Genomic DNA, 12,089 nt, shown 5'->3' with positions numbered 1-12,089 from the left:
CCCAAGGAATGCCATTGGACTACTCTTTGATAGAGAATTATGAGAACCATAAATATGTAATTATGATAGGGGAAACAATTACAACAACTGAGGGAAAAGGAACTTTTAGCACAAAACGCCCCGCTGGGGTTTGCTATTCATGAAATACAACCAGGAGACAAGGTCTTAATAAAAACCTGGATGGAAGAATCATTAACTCCTCGATGGGAGGGACCGTACCTTGTTTTACTTACTACTGAAACAGCTGTGAGAACAGCAGAAAGAGGTTGGATCCATGCCTCCAGGGTAAAGGGGCCAATAAATACCGAAGCTTGGAGGGTTGAATCCAGTCCTGGGGAATTGATACTGAGGCTGAAGAGGGACTAATGTTCCGGCAACTCAGCTCTATATGAATTAAAGGGCACCAGATAAAAAGGACAAGCCTAAAGGGAGGAAAGGGAGAAGGCAAGACCGGGGCAGGACCCTCCACTGAGGTCTGTATAGTCTACCAAGGGAGACAACCCCCATGGGTATTGACTACCAAGTGAGAGGGCCTCAACTGGACTACTCCCGCACTAAGGTTATGCTGTCCTGAGAAAATAATATAAGAACCCTTTTAAACCATATAATTAGTTTTCCAGGAGCTGGATCACCCTGAAAGGCTGAACGGTAATACAAGCCCAGATCGATCCTGAAGGCGGCCCAACCCCTTGATTGATTCCATACCCTCAAGATTGGACGGCACAAGGGATAAGAAATGCTATACTTCCTGGTATTGCTTTTACAGGGACAACTGAGCCATGGTTATGAATGGGAAAATAACTTTTTCACTCTGGGGGAGGAGGTGGCCAAGGCCTTTAACCTTAGTATTAGGTTGCAAGCTGTCCTTGAGGTTATAACCAACCAAACAGCAACGGCTTTGGATCTCTTGGCTGATCAGTCCACCCAGATGAGGGACGCCATCTTTCAACATAGAATGGTTTTAGATTATTTACTAGCAGAAGAAGGGGGAGTGTGTGGAAAACTGAACAATTCCAGTTGTTGTTCACAAATTGATGATAACGGAAAAGTGGTTAAACAGATAACGAAGGAAATTAGAAAATTAGCCCACGTCCCAGTACAAACTTGGAAGGGTACGGATTGGGATTTGTTTTCATGGCTGTCTGGTGGACTATGGGTTAAAAGAATATTATTCTTATTTCTATGTGTTGTAATAATACTGTTATTTATACCTTGTATGATACCTTGCTTTACATTATTGATACGCCAAATAATAATTAGTACCCAATTTGTGATGACTCTGATAGAAAAGAAAGATAATGTACCTATAATGATTCTTAAGAAATGGACCCCCCAAGAACTGAATGATGAAGTCCAGTTGGTACTAGCAAAAGATGAAGAAGAGACACAATTGAAAATATTAAAAAGATGAGGGATTGTAAGAAATGGTCCAGCAATTCGTGTCAATAGAGGGTTTAAAGGTAAATATTGGGACCTGGGTCTAGGGGACAGGAGAACAAAGGAGTTTCAAAATGACTGTTAACTATTTCACAGGACGCTACACAAGTCTCTGACATCCAGCCAAGAGATTACCAAATAAGGAAGAAAAGGAAACTGAAGGATGACTGGAGGACAAAGCCTGGGAGGAAGACTGTGAGCCTTCAGCCCAAGAAACTAATTGTAATAACCCTGCCTTTCTTAGAAGTAGTGATGAATATGTATTAGCTTAGGAACATAAAAACCAGCTGCCCGATGTAACACATGTGTGTGTTAGAGGAGCACTGACTCCCCACACACCCAGCGCTGTTTACTTGCCTTTTATTAAATCATATAAAACTAAAAATTGACTCGGAATTTATAACAGGATGAAAGAGCACTGGAACAGGCTTCCCAGAGTGGTTGTGGAGTCTCCTTCTCTGGAGATATTCAAGACCCATCTGCATGCAATTCTGTGCACCTTGCTCTAGGAGAACCTGCTTTAGCAGGTAATTGGACTAGATGATCTACAGAGGTCCCTCCCAACCCTGACCATTCTGTGATTCTGTCTGGCTGAACATTAGCGGTGACCTGCGGGAGAGTTCCCACTGCTGTTGGTGGGGGTTTGCATTTCGATCAAGATGGTACATGGTTATTAGTGGTTAAAAGTTAAAAACCTGGACTTTGAGTAGCTTATGAAACAGTAAGATAAAATGTAAATGGTGAGATGGGACACAGTGTATGGTGAAGTTTTGTATTTGCATAATTTAAATATTGTGGTGACTTGCGGAATCGAACTCTACAACTCGAGGAGAGTTATAAAGCAGGTATGTTTATTACGGCGCCGGGTGCAAGGGGGATCGCTCCTCCTAACTTGCACACTTAGTTTTACTCACAATGCATATTTATACAGTGTGGTTGGTTAGTTCTGCCCAAAGTCTACACCTACTAACTAATTATTGATTCATTGCTTTCTTGCCCCAATTTAAAGGTACAGTTCATTTTATGTTTACTAGGTGTGTTCCCCGAGCAGGGGATCCACCCTCTTCGGGGGGAGGGGCATTTGAGAAGGAGGTCTCGATCTCCCACTGCCACAATTATTTTACCCTGGTATCCTTGAGTCTTATCAATTCAGTAGTTTGTTTTCTTTTAGCAGTTAGCACAATTCCTTGTCAGAAGGCTCCTTATTTACATTCTTGTCGAGCTCATCTACATCTGTACTAACCGTCCCTTCCTGAAGCGCTGAGTGGGCTGAGCTCCAGACCTTCTATCACAGGCAGTGAGGCTCCTGCCTTCCTGTTATCTATGCAACTCCTGCCTGCAGCAGTTTTAGGTTTCTCACTGTATTTTCTCTCATCAGTGGTGCTAAGAGAAAATACTAATGCCCAAGACTGTCTTAAACACTGAGACTATCCTGGAGTCTTTGAAGCTTGATTTGAAGAATCAGTCAGCAATATGCAGGCGAGCGGAGGTTATCTTTATTCTTGGCAGCACTGGGTGCATGGGGGATTGCTCCACCAAAGTCATGCACACCAAGGGGACTTTTCAGTCCCCTCTTTATACAAGCAACTCATTCCTATTCATTAATTTTCCAGGAAATAGTTTACATATTCATTACAATTCCAGGAACTCATTTACATATCTCACTAAACTAGTGACCATGATTTAAGTCCTTGTCTTTGCCACGTTGTATAAACAACAGGAACTTAGGACCAGATAGCCTTTTTAAAGATGACAAATCCAAGGACTTAGCAATTAGTACATCTGTCATGTTAGCAATAAGGGTCCTTGGACATTTCCCAACTTTTAGATAAACATAAGTACATCATCCTATAGATAAGTGGCACATCATTCATCATTTGTTCCCCCCTTTTCTAGTAACTTTTGCAAATTCTTTTGCAACTACAAAAAAATCATTATGCCTTATGATCATTCTTTGACAGCACCAAACAAAACATTGAAGTAATACACATATTATTCCTAAACTATTACAATAAGTATTATAATAAAAGCATGCTTTAACCATTCCAAATTAGGTAACCATGAAGTCAGATTGTCCCATATAGCTTCAAAACTCCATGATAAATTGTCTTTAGTAATTTCATGCAAGATCTGCACCTTGTTCCATATCTTATGGATGTCTGTTTAATCATTCCATCCATCAGATTGGGAACAAGTATTTTGCCCTGGGTTTCCAGGACATGTTCCTCCTGTCTTGTTTGAGCTTTCCAATGACAGTTATTATCACTTTTCATAACTACTGTGGTGGTTAGGTTTAATATTTATAAATCAAATCTGGGACCCAACTCATAAGTTTTCTTATCAAATAGGCAATATCCTCCACCATCGTTTGGCTTTTTCCAAAAGTCGGGCCCAGGTAGGCCATTTGTCATTGAGATAATTCCAGTTTTGAGAGCCCACCCCATACAGGGGTGTTACCAGGCCTCCTTTAGGAAGAGAGGTACATCTCAAGCATTCCTTAGCTTTCCTAGCATTAACAATCATTTGCAATGTTTGAAGACGGGTATTGTTTACCCATGTTTCAGTTTCTAATATCTCTACAACAGTTACAATTAAGATCAGAATAACTTTACACAAATGTGGGGATCCTTTTTGACAGTCCATTGTGTCTCCGGAGATTTCTTTATGATCTAAAGAACTGTAGTTTCATGGGTCCTGCCAGGTGACTGCCCATGATTTCTCAGGAGCCTTCTTTATCCAAGAGTATTGAATCCAGGCTGGTTGTTCTCTTATCTTGACAGTGGTGAAGGTTGTCAGCAGCACCTGATAGGGTCCTTCCCACTTTTCTTCCAAAGGTTTCCCTGAAAAAGTCTTTATATGCACAGTGATCCGATCCCATAGGAGAGGGATTCACTCTTTGACTTCTGCCTGACATTCCTCCTCTGCAGCAAATGAAGAGACTGGACGTAGCTTGATGCAAGCAAGATGTCGATTTATTAGTGATTCTTTTACATTTATATACGTTTCTACCTTCTACATGTTACACACTGATTGGTTAAATCTTAAGCGTGAACTACACAGACTGGTTATCTTCTAAGACACATCATTTAAACAATAGGTGCTGATTAATCTATCTTATTTTAGCAACAATCTCTATTCTAAGATTAGGGGTTTTTTTCCTACTTGACTTTCGTGAATAACAAAGTTCCTTATCAGCACTATCCATTCCCTTATCTTGCTGTTTGTCCCTCTTTGTCTGTCTGGTTGTCATCTCAACCGCTATGGCTCAAGTCTGCTGTTAACTGATTCCTTTGTTCCCAGGGATTATGCCCTACAAGTTCTAACACATCTCCATTCATCAGGCTAACAGTGCTTGGACTTTTGTTCTTGAGGCCTTGCCCTACAGTCCTCTGTCTCTGTCTTGTCTCCTCTACCAGTTTAGCTCGACCCAGCTCTTCTTCTCTTACCTTCTGTACACGTTCCCTGTTCCTTCTATCAACTTTTCTACATCAGGATTATCTAGTAACAATCGACTCGAACCTTTATCTAGTCCTATTAGATCATCCTGATAAGTCTTTCACAACCAACTTTCAAACTTCTACATTTCCCCATTAAAGATGCACCTTTATTCTCCTCAGACCCATTGCCTGCTCTAAAGGGGCCGTTACCAGTCCTGTCGTACTGCAAATGCTGCAGCACTTGGGGTAACATTGTTAGGTCCTTCTGCTCAATTGTCAGCAACAGCAACCCCCTCCTCCTCACCAGCAGAAGGGTTCGGGGCAGGAGATGCTGTTCCTGCTCTGCAGGTTACACAAGCCTGCCTCTGCAACAGCACTTCTGTTTTAACTCTTTCTGACCCTGAATGCAAATCTGCTCCTTGTTGCTTTAAGTCTGTGTTCTTACATATCATGCCTTTGCAGGTGTTATAAACAATAACAATTAAAACAATTTTATTTTGGGTTCAATCAATTTAGGTTGAGAAACAATAAGCAAAAGCAGTGCTGGGTGAGCGGAGAACTCAATTAGTTCCATCACACGCACACCTGAGTCCTAAAAGCAGCGTCTTTTATGACCGGATCTTGACCAATCTCTTCTCGCCGGATGTTCGTCCTGCTCTTTCCCCATTGGGTCGTTAGGGTACGCCTTCTCCTCCTATTGGCTCTCCTTTGGTGTGCTTTTCCAAATCTCAAGGTCTTTGTCTCCTTTGGTGAGCCTTCCCTGGTGTGCTTTTGCTTTCCTTATCTCCTTTGATGGGCTTTTCCAAGCAGCGATTGCCTCAGGGGAAGGGGAAGCCATCACATTGTCTTAAAGGAGAACCACACACGCCCACTCACCACAACTGCGATACAGGTCCCAGATTTACACAGGGCACAACAATTACACTTATCACAGCACATTCTATTTTTGACATGAATCATGACTGCGTTTATCACACAGGCAAACAGCAAACACCCTGCCATGCATCCAACAGAACTCAGCCGCACCTTCGAGGGGGTATGGGGGTTTGTACAAACTCACCCCAATACTTTAACACTTTCACAGGGTCTTTGACTCTCCACACCCTGCTTCAAATCTTACATACATTAGTGCAAGTTTTTATCTTACAACGTGCTTCATTCTGGTTGCTCCAGAGAAGGAAATACAACCTGAGCTCTTCTCTCTTTTTCTCTCTTTTTTTTTTTTTCCACAAAAATTTCAACAAGAACATCTTTCTAGTTTAGGTCTCAGTTATTCACTTATCCTTTTCCAGAGCCATAATCAAAGATCAGGTGGTGTCAATCCCACTTTTGTTCTCTACAAAGAAATAGCATAAGCTGTAAAATTGTGTTGCAATATAAGACTTCCTTCGAGTGGCCATCTTTCACCATCACCTAATGTATACAAAGGCCACCAATTCTGACAACATTTTAAAAATGTCCTTTTGTTCAAATTTCCACTGGGAATTCTGCCAAATTCTTTCCAATGCTTCAAAATACATCCCACGGGTATTTGGTATTTATTTCTTGGATCGGTCTGCCCCCCATCTTCCTAATAAGTCTGGTATTTGTCTACAATGTATTAGTTATTACTGGAGGCAGTGTACTTATCTCAGAACACACACCACAGTTCAAGACCTCTATTTAGCCTTATTTCTTGGTCTCATTTTTTTTGTTATCATTATTATTATTATTATTATTATTATTATTTTTGCGAGGAGATAATATATCTTAGACACTTGCTGACGTACAAAATTAAACTCTATAACTCGAAAGTTATGAAGTAGGTATGTTTATTGCGTGCAGATGCACAGGGGATCGCTCCACCACAAGCGTGCATGCCCGAAGTGAGGAACCATCTCACATTTATACAATAATACAAAAGAATATTCAATTAACGCCTATGCATATTTGCTACCTAAACCCTCCTACTGTCACTTCATATGTTAATTAGCTTATCAGTCCTTTGCCTGGAATGTGGTGGTCTTGCAAGTTTGCAGCTAATTCATGTCAATCTGGTTTTCTTCAGCAAGGACGTTTAGTGCTCCCTCTAGATAACATTGGAATGTTTCTCATCTTTTTTATAAATAGCCCCTTTGTTAGAGGAAGAACAGACTCTTTCTTGCATTAGTTATTTCCTTAAAACTATATAGTTACGTGACCAATCATCACACCTACACTCCTTGACCACACATATACAATCACAATCAATGTTTATTGTCCCTATTTCGCAATATTTCTTCTTATCGTTGCCACCCTTTGTTCAAGTATACAGACAGCACCTACGACACTAAGGGCAGGGGCTAATTCGTGCTTTTTCCAAATGATGTTAGTTCTAATGTTTTGTCCACAGTCTCCCGCTCTAATTTCTAATTATGCATTCCAACACTTCATAAATTGATTTTTCAATCGCTCCGTCCGTCTCTGGCCGGCCCCTCGCGGGGAACACCAAAACGCAGATCGGGACTCCCCACTCGCTTCACAGTGACACCGCATCTCTCACACATGTCACACTCTCCGGACAGCCCTCAGTCACACAAGCAGCATGTTACATGGTACCATGCACTTACATACAGCTCTAGGAACGCTGACAGTTCGCGTTATCACACAAAGTACGCATTTCTATGAACAATTGCCAAAAAACAGATTCTAATTTTTTTTTCTGGCCTAAAGCAGAGTGTCAAGTTTTCAGCTATTTGCCTAGAATTACCAGAATATATTTTTTTTCAACTCCAATTTTGAACATGTAGCAAGACAACACATAGAACAAACAAGACACAGAGCGCTATTTCAGTTGTTACATTCTAGGAATTCCCCAAATCTTAAGACAACCTAAAGGAAGTTTTCAGCTTCCCAAATCTTAAGACAATCAAATGGGGCTATTACCCTTTTCAGAAGGCGTCCCTTCTTCTCAACCCTGCGAGATGGTGTCCCATCTTTCTTCTTATGGGGTAAAACCAAATCTTAAGACAATCGAATATTCAAAACAAAGAATAAATAAAAATACCTTTTATGTTGTGCAGAAGTCCTTGTCCACCTGTGTGAGAAGCCGAGGGGTAGGGGAGTCTTGCTGACAGAAGATGCAGTCGGGGGCCCTGAAGGTCCCCAGGCCCATGGAATCCAGCACTGGTGGAGAGTTCTCCTGGCTGGCTCGCCAAATTGATGCAAAACCAGCACAGAGTAACTGCTCAGAGATGAATTTTGTCTTTAAGCAGCAACCCCCACCATATACTCAATAATTCTTTACACTATATGCACTTTAAAACATATAGAGGTTTACACTCATCCCTCGGATGTTCAAGACAATAACCACATACCAACATTCATAATATACCTAATACAGAAATGTTCTCACATTTCCAGCATAAAATGAGTGTAACAATTATTATTAGTAACCCTATAATTATTAATCCTATATACACAGATTGACTTCAAATCATCAAACCTATCAGTCTTCCGACCAAAACAGAATCAGAGTCCTGATATTACCTTAATACCAGAACGAATACCAGAACAGAATCAGATGTATACCTGGGGTGCTAGCTACCCGGTATACGCCATCCTGCATAAGCATACAATGATCTTACACCTTATGGACAGCTTTACAGATGGACCGGTCCCAGAACAGAAATATCCAAAACAGTACTGTTAAAAATATAATATCAATATAATATTTACAATTAATATAATATTTGAATAAAGATAGTACCTTTGCTCTGCAAGATGGAGTCCTTGTCTGCTCCTGTGGTGATCCAGGTGAGACGAGGAGCCCCTCTGGGAATAACCCTGGGGGTACCCTAGGGAGTCCCCGCTCTCAATGGGTCCCGCAGCTGAGCAGAGGAGGACCCACCTGGGTCGCCAAATTGATTTAATGAATCAGTCACCAATATTCGAGTGAGCAGAGGTTATCTTTATTCGGCAGCGCTGGGTGCATGGGGGATCGCTCCACCAAAGTCATGCACACCAAGGGGATTTTTCAGTCCCCTCTTTATACAAGCAACTCATTCCTATTCATTAACTTTCCAGGAAATCATGTACATAGTCATTACAATTCCAGGAACCCATTTACATATCTCACTAAACTAGTGACCATGATTTAAGTCCTTGTCTTTGCCACGTTGCATAAACAACAGGAACTTAGGACCAGATAGCCTTTTTAAAGATGACAAATACAGGGGCTTAGCAATTAGTACATCCGTCATGTTAGCAATAAGGGTCCTTGGACATTTCCCAACTTTTAGATAAACATAAGTGCATCATCCTATAGATAGGTGGTACATCATTCATCATTCATGAGGACAAAAAAAAAAAGAAAAGCCTGTAGAATTGGAAACTTAATACTTAAATGCAGCCTGAGCTTAAAGGCCTTACTGAACAGATGGCTAATTTTACTGGTCTGGCCTTGTCTCTTAGGGTTCTAGTCCCATGATCCTTGGTTATCATAATAGCTGCCATTAAGTACTTGAGGAAATTTGATAGACAGTAGTTGTGAATGAGATGATTAGTAGCTTGCTTTAAAATACTAGATATGTGATGTTTGGGATGGAAATGTGTAAATATTTTTTAAAGATTCCTCTACTGTACTGGCATACTTGTTTCCCCTAATCACAGCAGAATGACAGACCTAGTGGAAATGTATTCCTGTGCATTGAATGAAGACGTTTTATAACTTGGAAACAAATTATTTGTAGTACTGTGGTGGAGATAAATTAATGTGCTAACATTATGTTTACCTTACTTTTGTTAGCTACACATTTTATGTTCTTTTTTTTAATAACATTATTTCAGGTTCACTGACTGATTAAATTGTTCCTTTTCTATTTCTTTGCTGTATAAGAAGTAGTCAGTTTTATATGGGAACAATTTTTTCAAAAACTATGCAAAGATTTGAAAATTCATTTGTAGCAAGATTTGAAGAGGGAAAGCCTCCAGACAGGTTGTGTGTAGCAGTATATAATTTAAATCCCATCTGCATTCTGCCAAGGGCTATTGGAATTGCGGGTTTCCAAGAATCCCACGGCTGGGTCCTTACTGTGAAATGTTGCTGTCAAAACACTGAGAACAGGTATAGTTCCAGGTAGCTCACATCTCTGCCTTGTTCTGCAGTGTATCACATGCTGGGCAGTTAAGAGCAAAAAGGAACTATAATTTACTCATACATCCAAAAGTAGTGGGTGAAGAAGAGATAAGTAAAAAGTTCTTTAGTCTTTTTTTTCCTTTTACTTTGCCCTTTTAATAGCAATAGAAGTGGGACTTGTACACGAATTGTAACTGAGGTGAAAGCAAAAGGTTGTATTGAGAGAGAAGTGATAAAACCAAATCACCTTCAATAATGGGAGCTGACTGGGAGGTCCTGTGGGTCAAAAGAAAAGAAATAGTCAAATCCATCTCCATTTTTCCAAGTTTTTCATTCAGGGCTCAGATTACAAAGACCAATTTTGTAATCCCAAGGTAGCAGGAGAGTGAGAAATCTGTCTGTGAAATTAAAAATAAAATATGTAGTAAAATGGTTTCAAATGCAACTTGTTAAATTTAACTTCAGGGAAAAAAACCTGTTGTGCTCAAATTCAAAACATCCTGATGACTGCTAAACTCATTTGAACATTTATTTACAGTTACATGATACATTCGCTGGAGACAAGGAAATGAAACGACAGACATTTTAGGAAGGGCTTAAAACAAATCCTTAGACACTGTATGGTGAATAGCGTAGTTGGGAACAGATTAGCCTGAGATTCTCTAAATCTTGTACCCCCAGAATTTGACACTCATGTTGCTGCTTTTGAATTGTTTTCTTGCTTTTGCCTTCTGCAAAGGCACAGATTTTTGCCACTTCTGTTTCAAATTTCAGTCAACTGGTTGAAGACTGGAAAGCCTAAGCCTAGCCCCCAGTGTGTAATACTAATAATAATATAAACATAATAATATTGAATTTTAATGGTTCTCTAATTTTAGAGAATTATAGGGGAAAGAGCCAACTACTTAACTGATTTTTCATAGATGTTCATGGCATGACCTTGTTGCACTATTTACATTGTTTCTTTTTTAGTATCAGAGTGTAAAGTTCCAACACCCTGTAAAATATTAAAACTGCTGAGTTGGTCTCCATGGAGAAAATAAAACATTCATATCTGATGCTTAGGAATTTTTTTTAATATATATTATGCTTGCCAACTAATATAAACAAAGAACTGGGCTTGAATCATATCTATTTCCCAGATGTCCATAATGGTAGACATATCTGACTTCATGTGTAAATGCTGGAGGAATAAGACCCATTAAAGTCTGAAGACTTTACAAGAGTGTAGCACTCAATATCAGGGCCAGATTTTTGAAAGAGTCCAGATCCCTGGTCAACACTACAGTAAATGTTTTTTTTCCAAAGAACTTGGCACTGCGATACTTGAATTCTTATTACAATTACAATATTACAATTTTTTTGGAACAACAATAGAATGAGTTGTAATTCGCTGTCATAATAAATCCCACATGTAAAGTGTGCAAGGATGAGGTTGATCTGTTGCTGAATTTGAAGTATTTGAGAAAAGGAATGAGTCTGAACATGAATGATTCCTAATGCGAAGGCTGAAGAACTGGCAGAGCTCGTGCATATCTGTGAGCTAAAACTAATAAAGAAGATGTGAATAATTTATTTGGGGGGAGGTTAATTTCATTCTTTTATTGTTTCTGACATAGGCCAAAATGTGTGTTATCAGACTACACTGGTCAATGTCTTCAAAACCAATAAAATCAACCAAGCACTAATTATATATCTTGTTTATTGCATATGGGTGTAAGTTGTTTTGCAATGTTGTGTGACATTTTCACTTTGATTGGACTTGCTCTCCTAACTCTGGGGCCCGTAGTCTGGTAAATCCTGCTAACACTGATCAATCCCATTACCACCTCGCATAGATACAAGCATTCCCCTAATACCTAATACCCTCCAGGGCAGCAATGGGAATGCACTAAATTATTTCAGTTGAGCATGTTACTTGGTATGTCACTGTTAATCACTCATTTTGAAGTATGTTTTCTCATTTTAGTCAGTCTTATTTGCAGCAAAACATGTTCCATCCTTTCCATCGTGAAATTGCTATCTTCCTCTGTAAAAGGAAACTTTAGGTAAATGCTTTTCTTGGGCACCATTTTGCCAATGCACTCTCCAAAACTACTATGCAGACTTCCACCAGTGTT

Source organism: Falco rusticolus, chromosome W (assembly GCF_015220075.1).
Source record: "Falco rusticolus isolate bFalRus1 chromosome W, bFalRus1.pri, whole genome shotgun sequence".
NCBI classification, from domain to species: domain Eukaryota; kingdom Metazoa; phylum Chordata; class Aves; order Falconiformes; family Falconidae; genus Falco; species Falco rusticolus.
The sequence above is the reverse complement of the archived record's forward strand: the minus strand, read 5'-3'. Positions refer to the sequence as shown.